At 45.9% G+C, this 13,824-nt stretch overlaps 1 protein-coding gene across 1 annotated transcript in view; it reads right to left on the bottom strand.

The window, feature by feature from the left end:
• The window catches only part of ERICH6B (glutamate rich 6B), a 56,873-nt gene extending 48,322 nt beyond the window's left edge, over positions 1-8,551 (bottom strand). The window contains exons 1-2 of the mRNA XM_072762538.1: positions 8,491-8,551; positions 1,536-1,587 (exon numbers count right to left, since the gene is read on the bottom strand). The gene's annotated coding sequence lies outside the window, so the exon portion shown is untranslated. The remainder of the gene's footprint in view (positions 1-1,535; positions 1,588-8,490) is intronic.
• Between the last annotated feature and the right edge of the window lie 5,273 nt (positions 8,552-13,824).

The raw sequence follows: 13,824 nt of genomic DNA, 5'->3' as shown, positions 1-13,824 counted from the left end.
GAGAGACTGTATTCTTTGGAGGATAGCCCTTCCTGGGGCACTGGCTTTAGTTCTCAGCTACCACCCCCCTCACCCTAGGCTAAACAATCATTCTCTCCTAAACAGGGTGGGATGGCGGGAGGTGGGGGAAGAGGGGTTTGTGTCATTCCTGAGCGTTTCCTCTGTGCCTACAACAGAATAAGGCTTTAAAAAAAATAAATTCACAAAAAGCAGGTAAAGTGTTACTTATTTTTCAATGTAGAAAACCTATTTGGGATTCCACACGAGGTCTGTTCGATTCCAAGTCTAAACCAAACTGCAAAGAGATGAGAAAGGTATGTCATCTTTCAGTCTGGACAGCTCAAATTTTTAGTGATTCCCTCAAATGTAGAGGCCTTAATGGTAATTATTTAAGAGAACTGAAGAATATTATTTAGCGTTTCTTTTTGCTAAAGGGAAATTCATTTAGATGGAAAGCCATTACCAGTTAAAAGTTTGCTGGACTGATTTTGAAGTCATATAGAATAGAATGCCCTTTGAATTGACCTTCCTCAAGTCTTTGAAATTGTGACACATGAAGTGGGATTACTGGGAACTGTTATAACAGATGACATACTCATTTTCAGATAGTTCAACTTAGGATCTCAGTAGAAGCATATTTTGTGTGTGCCTTGTTGACACTAGTGGTGTGCTGAGCTACTTGTGTTCTCAACTCATAGGAGCACGCATGAAGGCTGCCCAACAGGGCTGTGGGCAGCAGATGGCAGGAGAGAGGGCACTGACTGGGCTGAGCTTGAAGCTGAATATGTGATTTTGAATGTGCTCCCTGTTCCTCCCACTTGGTGTCTAGGCTTCTCTTCTCATTTGTAGTATCAGTGGATTGACCTAGAAAGGGCTCCAGGTTCCTCCCCGCCCTACATTTCTAAAGACTATCCCTTATGCAAAACCCTTAGAGCCAGTTGTGTTGTGGCATTCACTTTTGTTTCTGATTTAGGCTGCCCTTATGATGATTATGTCATAAATACATGTCGATCCTAGAGGGGTTGGGGGGCGGGGGCAGCACCCTGTAGCCAATCTTATTAGTATTTTTATAGCAAAACATGTAAATTTTCACAATAAGTGGGATAAAGAGAAATTCTCAATAGCTCCACATCAGTTCAGGTTGGATTTTGCTTTGAACCGAGCTCTAGCAGTTCAGGTTTTGTGGCCAAATGGGTTTGCCACAAACTTATCAAGAAGACTTAAAGTTTTCAGAAATTTTTTCAATTATGAAATTTGTGGGTAAGACATTTTAATCTTGCATTTGTATTTCTTATTGGTGCTCACGTCTAGGAATTACCTAATGTGGTGTCATTAATGGGAAATGCAGTGCAGTTAAAAATTACTCTAGGAAGATAATATCTGCTTTGTAGAGCTCCATTGCTATTTCTGGGATTACAGTGTGTCTAATAGGGAGCACAGGAAGAATTATTTGCAGTCATGACCGTACAGCCTTCAAGACCTGGGAACAATGCAGCTGTAGTTATGACCAATTATGCTCATGGCTCAGTACTTACAATGTCAGGGAATGAACTGAGTCCAAGTCAAGAGATTTTTCAATAATAACAGCTGAAAGAAAAATGTTTTCTGGTTAGCTCTTAGTTACACAGAAAATTAGTCGGACAATACCTCATTCTCTAAGAATACTAGAAAATGGGTATTTTTCCTATGATAATTTGGAATAGTTTACTTTTGTGGTACAGTGCATTTCTCCATTAACCTTCTTTGATCAGTAGCTGTCCCTGAATGTTCACCATGGAAATCAAACCTGAGCATCCCTCACTTCTAGAACCTCCCTTTCCAAACCCCCCCCCCCAAATGGTTCAGCCAATCCAAGCACTGATGCTCTCTGGGCACTGCAGAGAACTCACAGGGATGCTGCTGTGGGTTTTAAATTTTTGAAGAAAACAGCAATACTCAACATCTGTTGGGTATTGTATGAAAACCTAATTTTTGATTATGCTGTCTTCCTTTTAATGATGGCGTATTTTGCAAAGCTGGGTTTTTGGCAGTTGTTGAGATGAAAAGGAAGTATCACGCAAAAATCAGCATGAAGTAGAAAATGAGGGTGGCCACGTGCAATCAGATTCCAAGAATGGAGAAGTCACGCAATGCCCCATGGGCACATGCATTCCATTAGAGAGTCATCAGGGCTATTCAAGAATGAAGTAAATGCGTTATTTTTTTCTTCTCTAAGTTGTGACATAAATCTGTGACATAAAGATACACAATATTTATTAAGTTATTTGGATATAATTAATAAATGAAAACTGTACAGATTTCTTTTGGGGTGGAGGGGCACCATGAAAAATTTACTGAGACACTAAGGGTGCCATGAACTGAGAAAGTTTCGGAACCTCTGGAATAATACACACACTTGCTCAGACGTAGAAATATGGAGTCATCCTTGATTCCTCCCTCTTTCACTCTCCCAAATCTGCTAACCAATCAGTAAGTCCTCTTGGCATTATCCTCCAAAAAATGTCTTGAATCCATTCTTCTGTCTGCTATTACTGTGCTCACCCTTGTCTAGCCCACCATCTTCTACAACTACCTGTGTGCTTTGGCTCTTGCTCTCTGATAACCCATTCTTCAAAGGGAAAATTTTAAAAAAATATTTGAGAGAGAGAGAGAGAGAATGGGGGGAAGGGCAGAGGGAGAAGGAGAGAGAAACTCAAGCAACTACCACTGGGCATGGAGCCTGACTCTGAACTCAGGCTTACAACCCTGAGATCATGACCTGAGCAGAAATGAAGACTCAGATGCTCAACTGACTGAGCCACCCAGGTGCTCCAGTAATCTTTCAAATATATAAATTAGATCATGTCACTCCAGGGGTTAAAACCCTCTAGTGGTTTCCATTTCAATTTCAAAGGACTCCAAAGCCTGCCCATGTTGGCTCCTGCTATCTTTCTTACCTTTTCAGAGTCCCTTTCTCCCCTTGCTCACTGTGCTATGACCTCTGCCCACCGTGGTGGCCCTTGCCATTGTCTGGAAAGTTCTAGATCTTTAAATGCTGTCCTTAAGTGTCACCTCCCCAGTGAGGCCTTCCCTGAGCAATTGATCTAAAATCGCCCCCGACCCCACCCGTACCGTATCCCTAGTCACTATGTATCTTATTCTTTTTTTTTTTTTAAGAGAGGGAGAGAGTAGGGGGAGGGGCAGAGGGAGTGGAAGACATAATCCCAAGCAAGCTCCATGCCCAGCACAGAGCCCAATGTGGGGATCAGTATCACAGCCTTGAGATCTTGACCTTAGTTGAAGTTAAGAGTCAGACGTTTAACCAACTCAGCCATCCAGGCACCCCTCTTACCATGCTGTTTTATTTTCTTTATAACATTTGTATCATGTTCATTGATCTGTTTATTGGAGGATAGAAACTTTGCTCCTTTTTGTTTGCCATTATATTCCTGCCACCTAGAATAATGCCTGGTACACAGGAGGAGGTTAATAACTATTTGTTGAAATGAATAAATAAGTGATTATTTCACATGGTTTAACTTTGGATCATTTGCTGATGGCTCCTAATGGAGGAGATCCAGAATTTGTGTCGAGAGTAGGAAGTCAGTAATTTCACTGAGTGATGTATATGTATGTAAAATATACATTTATATACAAAATGTTTTATAAACTAGGTATTCTAATTACGAGTTTTCTATATTCTTTGAAAAGAGACAACTGCTTGTTATCTGAACTCCATTTTTCTTAGCAATATTGATGGTTTATCATAAGTTTATATGGAATTAGTTAATGAGCAACTCCATCATTTCATTTGTTATTTTCTAATAGGCAAGCTCCTCCTACCTCTTCCTTTACTTTTTTCAAATTAGGAAATTGAGATAAAGATGTACAAAGGAACATTGCTATAACAACAGCATCAAACAAAACATGGGAATGCTATGATCCAGCCTGAACCCACTGATGTGTTTTCTGAGACACCACCAAATCCAGGTCGGGCGCAAAGTGTAGAGGCAGCCGGAACAGGTGTGGAATTATTCAACATCTCTGGCCAACAGCAGTGGGGATTAAGCAGAGATTTCTTTAACGAGATTAATTCTGAAATACTAAGCAGTTTGGCATATCCCTCAAGATACAAAGCATTTGTATCTATGTAAGATTAAAGGAGCTTTCACACAAAGCAATTTTATTTTTCAACATGAAAGTGATGCTTTGGAGGGGTTGCTTGAAGGAGGCATGCTGCAACAAATGTGGGGCATGCCAAAGCTTCTTTATATAAAAGACAGTATACTCAGCCAAGAATTCTATCTGTAGCTTTTACTACCCAGTACATACAGAGCATTGTTCTTCAGATCACGGGATTATGGAGAAAGGGAGACCAGGGGTTAGGAATCAGGTTGACAAACATCCCAGGCCGGTGGTTATTCAATGATAACCTTGGATTTCCAGGGATGGCAGCTCAGTGCTTCCCGAGGCAGACTGTTGGACAGCTCTTATAAATAATAAATAATGGCGATGATGCTGGTAATAATGATAAGAAAGATCACAGCCACTGTTTCTATGTGCAAGACACTGTATTTAGCACATAACAAATTACACAGACTTCTGCTAAATCTTCCTCCCTTGGGCTTTCACCCAGCTTTCCCAGGTCTGTTCTCTGGAGCTACTCACAACAGATTTGCTCCACAGCAAGCTACAGATATTGCAACACAGCTTCTGTGTTCTGTACCTTTTGTTTTGTTGGGTTTTTGTTTTGTTTTGTTTTACTAAACTGAGGTTTATTTTTTTGAACCTAAGTAGTTATGTAGATCAGTATTAAATTTCATCTTGCTGGCTTTGCCTTACTCTTCCAAGCTGCTCAAATATTTGTGAATCTGATTCTATCACGCAGTGTATTAACCAGACTTTATAAAAATGTGCTACTGAAAATGATAAGCTTCCAAATTCCAAATCTCCCTCCTATCCCTTTTCCCTTTCTTCTTTTCCTCTTTTGTGCCACAAAAAATTATTGACTTTCTATGTGCCAGACACTGTCAGGCATTGGGACTGCAGGATTGCATAAGGCACATCTATAGACCTCAAGATCTTGCTGAAGCAGGGAACCAGAAAAATAAATTAAAATACAGTATAGAATGATGATGTCATGAATGAAAACAGAGGAGGTGAATGTCACTGTAAGCTGGAAGAGAATCTGCCAGGGGAAAGAATAGGGAGCTAGGAGAAGGCCAGGACTCTGCCTGTCTTCTAGGCTGTGGGACCCAGGAGGGGAATGGGCTGTCCCCACTTAATTAAAAAGTGAGCCAAAGGATGTTCTGGGGTTGGGAAGGCAGTGGGTAGGCTTTAGCTACTCTAAAGACATGGGAAGAGAATTCTGTGTAGAGGGAGGTAAGGGGAACTCAGTAATGAAAGGGGCTATGCTATTTACTGCTCAGTGATACAGCCCCTTCTCTCTCCTACCTGCCTGGCCAGGGTGGCTCCTCCCTTTCCCCCGGGGGGACCTCCTTAAAAAGCAGGTTCAGCTATCTTGGCTAGCGGGTCTGTTTTCACATGGCAGACTGGAGAAGTGGGGAGCATTCTAGATTTCAATAAGAAACCAGGGAGGAACAGTTTGAGAGAGGAAAGGAGTCATTTGTGCCCTGAAAATGCTATTAGTCACTAGAAGGGCTGATAAGACCAAGGCCAAAGCGACTTTTCATTATAACTGCTTGTGGGGTTCTTCCAAGCATAATTACCTAGTCATATAGAATGTGAGTACGAAGACTGGAATCCTCAGGAATCCAGGCAGAAGGCTTGTCTACTCTGTTGCAGAGCCCAGGATGGTGCTGGGAGCCTGCAAATTCTCAGGTGTTAGGACAGAGAACAGGTGACCTTGCTGGACCCGTTATCCCATGTTGGCCCCATGGCCTGTTCAAAGAGGGGTCCCTCTGAGGCAGTGAGCCCCTCCTAAGGAAAGAAACCTCAGGAGCAAGACAAAATCTGGGAATGAGTGGGTTGTAGGCACATTGTTAGGCTGAATCTCTCCACAGTGCCTCGCGTAATCCCTGCAACACTGTAGGAAGTCGGTTGCACAGACGGATTTGGTTAGGGCTGAGGAGCTCTACTTGTTGTCAGTTCAGAACATTCTAGCCTGACTGAAGAGTGTGATAGTGTTTATTGCCTTCCAGACTGTGTCTGTGAACATGGTCTGGTCTAACTCCTGGGGCACAGAGTGCACACATAGGGCTGAGCTCCAGGAGCGTGGCTCGAAGCTGGGAACCAACATAAAGCTGAAGCTTAGCACAACCGTGGGAGGCGGTGGGGGGAATATGCTGGGGTGATGGTGGTGGTGGTGGTGCGGCTTCAGTGGATCTGGAGCTGGGAAGGAAGTTCAGGACCTGTGGTGTGCTGCTTAAGCATCCATGTCTTCTAAAAAGGTAAAGGCATCAGTCAAAAAGGGCAAGGATCTTTGGAGCTGGGAGTGATCAAATAACAAAAAACTGACCAAACTCTTGTTACTGAACCAGCACTGGACTTGGACGAGACCGGAAGAACAGAGGCAGATGTTCGTAGACGAAACGATTTTGAGCCACCCAGCTGGAAGTGAAGAGGTTGGGTAAACCCTTAAGATCCCAGGAGAAGGCCAGCAAGCGTGAGGTTGAGGACTCTCGGCTGCCAAGGCTCTACTTAACCGTATGTTTCAGTCCAACTACAAAAGCGGAGACGGGAGGGCAGGGCTTCACCCCTCTTACAGTGCAAGCGAAGCCTCGATCTTTGGTAGATAGACGTCTGAGTTCTTGCCATAAGGTCCTGGAGAGCAGGTTGGTTTTAGAACAGTGCAGCTATTCAGCACATTCCCTGTGGGGCTCACGCATTTCCTGTCGTCATGCAGGGCCACGCTGAGGCTGGCATAGGGTTCCACAGGGTTCCACGAGTAAGCAGCCATCAGCTGGGGAGAAGGCCAGGCATGGCCCAACACGGAGCGCCTCTAGTTAGCGTGGGGACTGCAGGCATCGGTCTCCTGGCCCTGCCACCCCCTGACCTCCCTTCTATCTCCTCTTGCTTCTGTACTTCAGTATATTCACAGTCCTGCTTGCTTTTCTGGAGGACGCGGCCCACATTTCCGCCAACTCTTCCAGGGTGAGATTTCTTTTTTGGGGCCCCAGCTGGCTTTCGAATTTCCTAAAGGACTTCAAAGTCTGTTCGTTCTCTAGAACCCCAACTCCAAGTCACCTCCTCTGTAACAACGGGCAAGCTCCTCTGGAAGGAGTGTCCTTTTCCCTCCACAGTCTCCTGTCCTTTCCTTCCTGCCCTGTTGGCGCTTGTTTGCAGGTCCGCCTCAGCCACGGGGTGGGTAGCCTCGCACAACTCCTGGCACAGGAGGAGGGGGGCACTGCCACAGACGGCTGTGCCTGGAACAGATGGTCCACAGGAGACTGGCTGCACATCCATTTTCTGGTTTGCATTTTTTACCTAACCTCCCCTCCTGCTGTGGAGAGGCACCCAAGAGCCAGGCTGTGGGTGGGCTCCGACAGCAAAGCCTCAGCTGTGGGAGAACATGGGGTGGGTCCCGGGACCTTGGGGGCGGCATGGGTGCTGCCGGCAGAAGCCTGGAAACTGGCTGCAGCAAGGGGAGGAGCCCCCTTTCTGTGAAGGAACCCGGGCATTCTCCAGCGCCCTGCAGATGCGAGGCCTTTTGGTTGCTGTGATTATTGTCCTCAGTTGCCAGTTCTAACCTCTCTAACTGGCAGGATTCTTGCTGTGGGCAGCTGTCGTCCCTCTTGGGGGAAGAACTGGATGGCCTGCTTTGGTGAACTCTGTGGTGCGGTGCCCAGGCCGATCTGGAGCCACATTTAAAAATGCCAGGGGACAGCACAGAAGTAAAAAAAAAGTCTCTTAACCTCCCTTAGGCCAGTCAGTGCAGTTTTTAGCAGTATGGACACCCCAGTGTACTCATTAAAACGTCATTTCCTAAGGCCTTTTTCATACATAGAATTTCAAAGATATTCAGGTTTGAGCTTTCAAGGAGGCCCTGAGCAGACACCCCTCACAGAACACCTGCGGGACCCCAGCCACTGGCCTCTCCTCACCGTCTCCCAGGAAGGTGAGGACCACTGATGCTCTCCCATTTTAGAGGTGGGGGAAGGGCACACAGGGAAACCGCGCCAATGGCTTTGGGTCACAGGAACCCGTTTGTGGGCACAGCTTAAGTTTTCCATCTGGGGAATCCCTTTTCTGCTTCATTGTCCGGGCTGTGTGGGGCAAAGAGGAAGAAGCGACCCCGTCCACACCCCCTAGTTTCTCCTTAAACGCAGAGCCCGCAGAGCCCGAGGTTCTGGAGAGGAAGGGGCCCGGCCTCCTCTATTTGTAGGACTACCCTGCGTGGAGGGAAGCAGGGAGCAGAAAGGCCCCGGGAGGGAGGGCAGAGAAAGGGGAGAGAACAAAGGAGGCTGCCCGCTGATGCGCCTTGGTTCGAGCCCCAGGGTGGCCACCCCGCGCCCCACTTGTGCCCCGCGGGGCCGCAGCCCTGAGCCTTACCTGAGCTTATCCCACTGGGCAGAGCGCGGATGTGGCGCCAGGCCCTGCCGCCTGCGTTTGTGGTGGCCTGGTTACCATGGGAACGGTGCCCCGGCTCCCGTGGGGGGGGGGGCGGAGGGAGGAGGGCTTGGGGGAGGGCTTGGGCCGGAAAGTTGCCTTCTTATGTGTGCCAGGGCCCCCTGCGCCAGGTGTCCCTCAGGGGGAACCGGGACCGCAACAGGCTGGGGCCGCCCTACTGGGCCCCGGGCTGGGGAGGGCCAGCAAAGACTGGGTGAAGTTTTGTTTCTTGGTGTTATTTACTTAATGCTGTGTCATTTGTATAGCTTTGTTTTCCTAATTACCAAATCGTGCAGTGGGGTTAGCTTGCCTGAATCTTGGGGCCCAGGGCTGAGCTTGGTGGGTGGCTGTTAAGATGGAAGCAGGTGGTGGGGCGCTCTATGGCTTCCAGAGCTGACAACCTTTAACTCAGGTCTGCCTGTGAGCTGCAGAGTGGGTTGAGGGGTTATTCCCACGAGACACCCTGAATAGATTCACCTGGGCTGGCCCCCAGGACAAAGACCCCCACCAGCGACCTGGAGGACAGAGGATGCTCTGCTCTCTCTGGGGTACTTTTGGGGGGCCTGGGGAGGCAGGCAGCTATGCCCAGAGAACAGAGTCCATAGGAGAAAGCCAGTGAAGTTCACATGTTCTGGCCACTCCGAGTGCATTTGCTGGGAGTTGCGGAGTGGCCCAGGTAGGGCAAGGAGGCTTGGTCAGTTGTCACACAATTCAGAAGAAAAGGTCCCAGATCTTTGAAATGTCAGTAATTTTCTGTGACTTTCCCCCCCCCATTTTAAATAAATATTCATGTTTGTACCTGCACTTGTATTTATAATTTTGAATTCTTTTTCTTGAAGAAGGTTCATCATATTGTGTAAGTTCCAGGTATCCACAAAACTGAAGAATCATGAGTACCCGTACATACCAGGCATGTTCTGGGTTTCTTCATACTGTCTCTCAGTGGGCTGTGTCAGGCTCCTGGGAAGGGGGTGGGAGTGACAGAAAAGAGGAGTCCAGTGTGAGGGCATGGGGCACAGAGAAACTTGGTGGTTCTTGGTGTCTCAATCTCTACTTGGTGGCCCCATAGGAGATAAGAAGGTGACCAGATAATTATTTATGCTCCTCCTCTTCCCTGGTGGAGAAAGTTGGAGAAACACAGAGAGGCCAGGTTCACACCAGTATTATGAGGTGACAGCAGGAGCCTTGGTGAGTTGGGGAGAAATGTAGGAGAAACAGAAAGACAGCATGCTACCAGATGTCCAAAGAGGTCTGTGAATCTTTAGATCTCTTGAAACACAAAGGAATAATTTGAGGCTCTGTTATCACAACAGTTTTTGGTGAGGAGGACTGGCCAAAGACTACTTTCGTTAGCTATGCCCCTTAGTTATTCTCAAGGCCAGTGCCAGGGCTGGCTTGGGAGAATATTAGAGCCCCCTGCGATGTCCATTAAGCTCACCTGAATCTAAGTAAAGCATGTACTTGGCTTCCAAACACAGCTTCAAGGCAGTTTCCGAGCCCCCTACTACCAACAGCCCATGGCCCCTCAGGCCACACAGGAATTTCAGGGTCCATTCCTCTGCCTGCTGGGAGCTTGGCGTCATGGTAAGGCCTTCCACAAGATGGCGCTCTTAGGTTTTGGTTTAATTTTTCAACATTGATCAATTAGGTACTTTGTCAGTATCTTAATGAATGCCTACTGTGCGCTGACGCACTGTTCCAGGAGCTGTTGGGGACGCACACTGAACGAGACAATCCAAGTCTCTGGTTCCAAGGAATTTTAAAAGACTGTGATTTTTATACTTTCAGAGGTAAAACCCAGCTGTGATAGAGGTTTCCCATTTATGTTGCTGATCTGTACTTTTTTTTATTTTTATTTTTTTTTAAAGATTTTATTTATTTATTCATGAGAGACACACAGAGAGAGAGAGAGAGGCAAAGACACAGGCAGAGGGAGAAGCAGGCTCCATGCAGGGAGCCTGATGTGGGACTCGATCCCGGGGCTCCAGGATCACGCCCTGCGCCAAAGGCAGGCACTAAACCACTGAGCCACCCAGGGATCCCCTGATCTGTACTTTTGAAAGTTCTGCTACATTTCTGACAGTTGCACGATTTTTTTTTTCCTCCATAGTATGGCCTGGAGGAATTCTAGACACTTTTATTATTTGGCTGGGGAAAGGATTAACTTGTATCTGTGTAAACCACTGTCTGAGATCCATCCTTTTGCCAGGAAAACCCATCTTAACTTGGACAATTCCAAATTGTCGCTAAGCACCAGTTTATCATTCTGAGGTCTCAACTTGGGATTTTGTCTGCCCATTTGAGTGAATTCACAGCTCCTTTTTTTTTTTTTTAATTTTTATTTATTTATGATAGTCACACAGAGAGAAAGGGAGAGGCAGAGACACAGGCAGAGGGAGAAGCAGGCTCCATGCACCGGGAGCCCGATGTGGGATTCGATCCCGGGTCTCCAGGATCGCGCCCTGGGCCAAAGGCAGGCGCTAAACCGCTGTGCCACCCAGGGATCCCATCCCACAGCTCCTTTTAAAGAAAACATTTGGGTAGATCTTTCAGGTATTCTAGTGACCTGCCTCCAAGTAAGAATGAATGAGATGGACTTTGATCTGGGTGAGAATTTATCAGACTTTTCATTGCAAAATGTCAGTCCCGCCACCTGTCTACCCCAGAGAATAAGTACAATCAAAGAGCTCACTCTCGTCAAAGGCAAATCTGAAACATAGTTGAGAGAAACAGATAGAGGTCTGTGTAAACTGCCCCTTCCTTCAGCTTCGGTAAGCTCTACCCTAGTTGTTGTTGTTGTTGTTGTTCTTCTTCTTCTTCTATCTTCTTCTTTCTTCTTCTTTCTTCTTTCTTCTTTCTTCTTCTTCTTTTCCCTACCCTTGTTCTAAGTTAGATTCCCAAAGGCAACATGTTTAGGACATTTACTGTATGAATTTGGCTGCTTCCAGAAATACCTTCACTTAGCTGTGATTGAAAAGTATAATCTTGATTTTTATCTCAGACTAAAGAAAATGGTCATGGGCAGCCCAGGTGGCTCAGCAGTTTAGTGCTGCCTTCAGCCCAGGGCCTGATCCTGGAGACCCGGGATCGAGTCCCATGTCGGGCTCCCTGCATGGAGCCTGCTTCTCCCTCTGCCTGGGTCTCTGCCTCTCTCTCTGTGTGTCTCTCTCATGAATAAATACAATCTTTAAAAAAAAGAAAGAAAGAAAATGGTCATAAGACAAATGTTTCTGTATTTTGACAAAAAACAATTATTAAAAGACCTCGTTCACTTTACCATTCTCTATCCTTTTATGTGAAGATTCATGAGAACCCCAGACTCCTGTCTGACCACCTGACTTGACATTTCTACCTGGGTGTCCAGTAGGCACATCTTATTTGACATAGCCCGAAGCAACTCCTGATCTTCTTCTACCATCTGCTTTTCCCACAGTCTTCTCAGGAAACAGCAACTCCACTGCTCAGGCCAAGCATCTTAGAACCTTCTTGGCCTTTCTCTCTCTCTCTCTCTCTTCTCACATGTAACCAGTTATCAACTTCTGTTGCCTTTACCTTTAACATACCCAGAATCTGGCGATTTCTCACTGCCATCTCTTGCCTGGAAAATTTCAAATGCTTTCACTGGTCTCTCTACTTCTATATGTTGTTCCTCTACATCTATACTTGTTATAGCATCCAGAATGATCCTTTGAAATATGTCAGATTGTGACCCTTCTCTGCTCAAAATCATCCCATGATTTTCTGTCTTATTGGAAGGAAAAATCCAAGATCTCCACTTCCTGCTCCCCCCACCTTCCCATCTGTGGTTTGATGTCCTCATAATCTGCTTCTGATTCATCTCATAGGAGCCACACTGGTCTCCTGTGCTCCCAATTTGAGGCCTCTGTCTTGAAGACTACTCCCTGATAGCTGCATGATCCCTCTTTCTTCCCCTCACATTCCTCCTTGGATGTTACCTTCTTAGGGGTGGGGAGTTTCCTTACCACCCTATTAAAACTGCACCTCTCTGAGCTCTCTTTATTCTCTGTTCCAGCTTCATTTTTCTCTATAGCACTTACTACTGTCTGACCCACTATATATTTTATTTATTGCTTTACTGGAATGGAAGCTCCCTGAGGGCAGATATTTTTGTCTGTTTGCTCTGTTTTATTCACTTCTGTATCTCACTACCTAGGACATGGCCTGGGACAGAGTAAGTATTCAATAAATATTGAACGAATGATTAAATTCTATGAGAATTAGTGTCAGAAGAAAAAGCATCTTTTTTTTGGTCAAAGTTGTACTTCCTTAGGCAAATGATTGATGTTACACATTGTAATTTACTTTTTGGTTTTACTACTGGGAAGCTCAAAGTCAAGCATAGAGAAAATTATTAGTACTGTTTCCCCCATGGTCTCTGACACGGTAACCTCCCCTCCGTGTGTTTTTCATTGCCTTCACTTTTAACTTTTATTTGAACAACTTTGTGTATCTCTATGCCTTCGGGTAGTGTTCACAGAACTCTAGGCTTCCGTGAAATATTTGCCAAGTGAATGCATTGTATACTATTTTAATCCTTTTTGGAAGTAATGGGATATGAATAATAAATTACTCATGATCTCCCAGTATGACTGTAAAGTAATGAGTTAGAGAGAAATAGGTGATGAGGAGGAGAGGTGGAGGGAAGAGAGGCTGGCAGGGGAAGAAGCACTGCCTGTGTTGCCTGGCCAGCATGAGCACATGATGTGTCCTCTACACCAGGACCCACTGTCAGTGAGAGGGGAGAGATGAATAATTTTGCCAGGACAATAGGCTCAACAGGGACTGTCTGAGCAAACGAGGACAAATGGCCACTTTAGCAATGGTTAATATTTATTAAATAGTAAATAATTAATTTAGGTTCAAGTTGAGAGAAATGAGCATAAGGAAATCAATTCCTTTGCCAGGATCCACAAAAGCTCCTGGAAGTGCCACCAGCACCAAATGAAGACATGTTCCTGTGTGTTAGGAAAGGGTTAAATAAGCAGGTTGACTTTTGTTGCTACTTCTCAACATTGGCTTTGGCAGAGCAGTTTGAAACCCTGGAAAGGAGGAAGCAGCGAGTACATTAGGATGAAGTGGGAGCTAACCAGACAATACCAAATAGAGTAACTTCCAGGAGCCCAGAGAAATCCTGCTGCTGTTCACTTACACCTGAAGCAGGGACAAAGGTGAATGGGCCTCTCGTGAGCCTGGTGGGGAGTCCCCTGCCTTCTATCCTCTCTTCATCCCCAAAGCTGGGCTTTCTGTCCTCTCCAA

This window comes from Vulpes vulpes, chromosome 6, assembly GCF_048418805.1.
Source record: "Vulpes vulpes isolate BD-2025 chromosome 6, VulVul3, whole genome shotgun sequence".
NCBI lineage: Eukaryota > Metazoa > Chordata > Mammalia > Carnivora > Canidae > Vulpes > Vulpes vulpes.
Note: the sequence above shows the minus strand (reverse complement) of the source record. Positions and strands in the feature narration are given on the sequence as shown.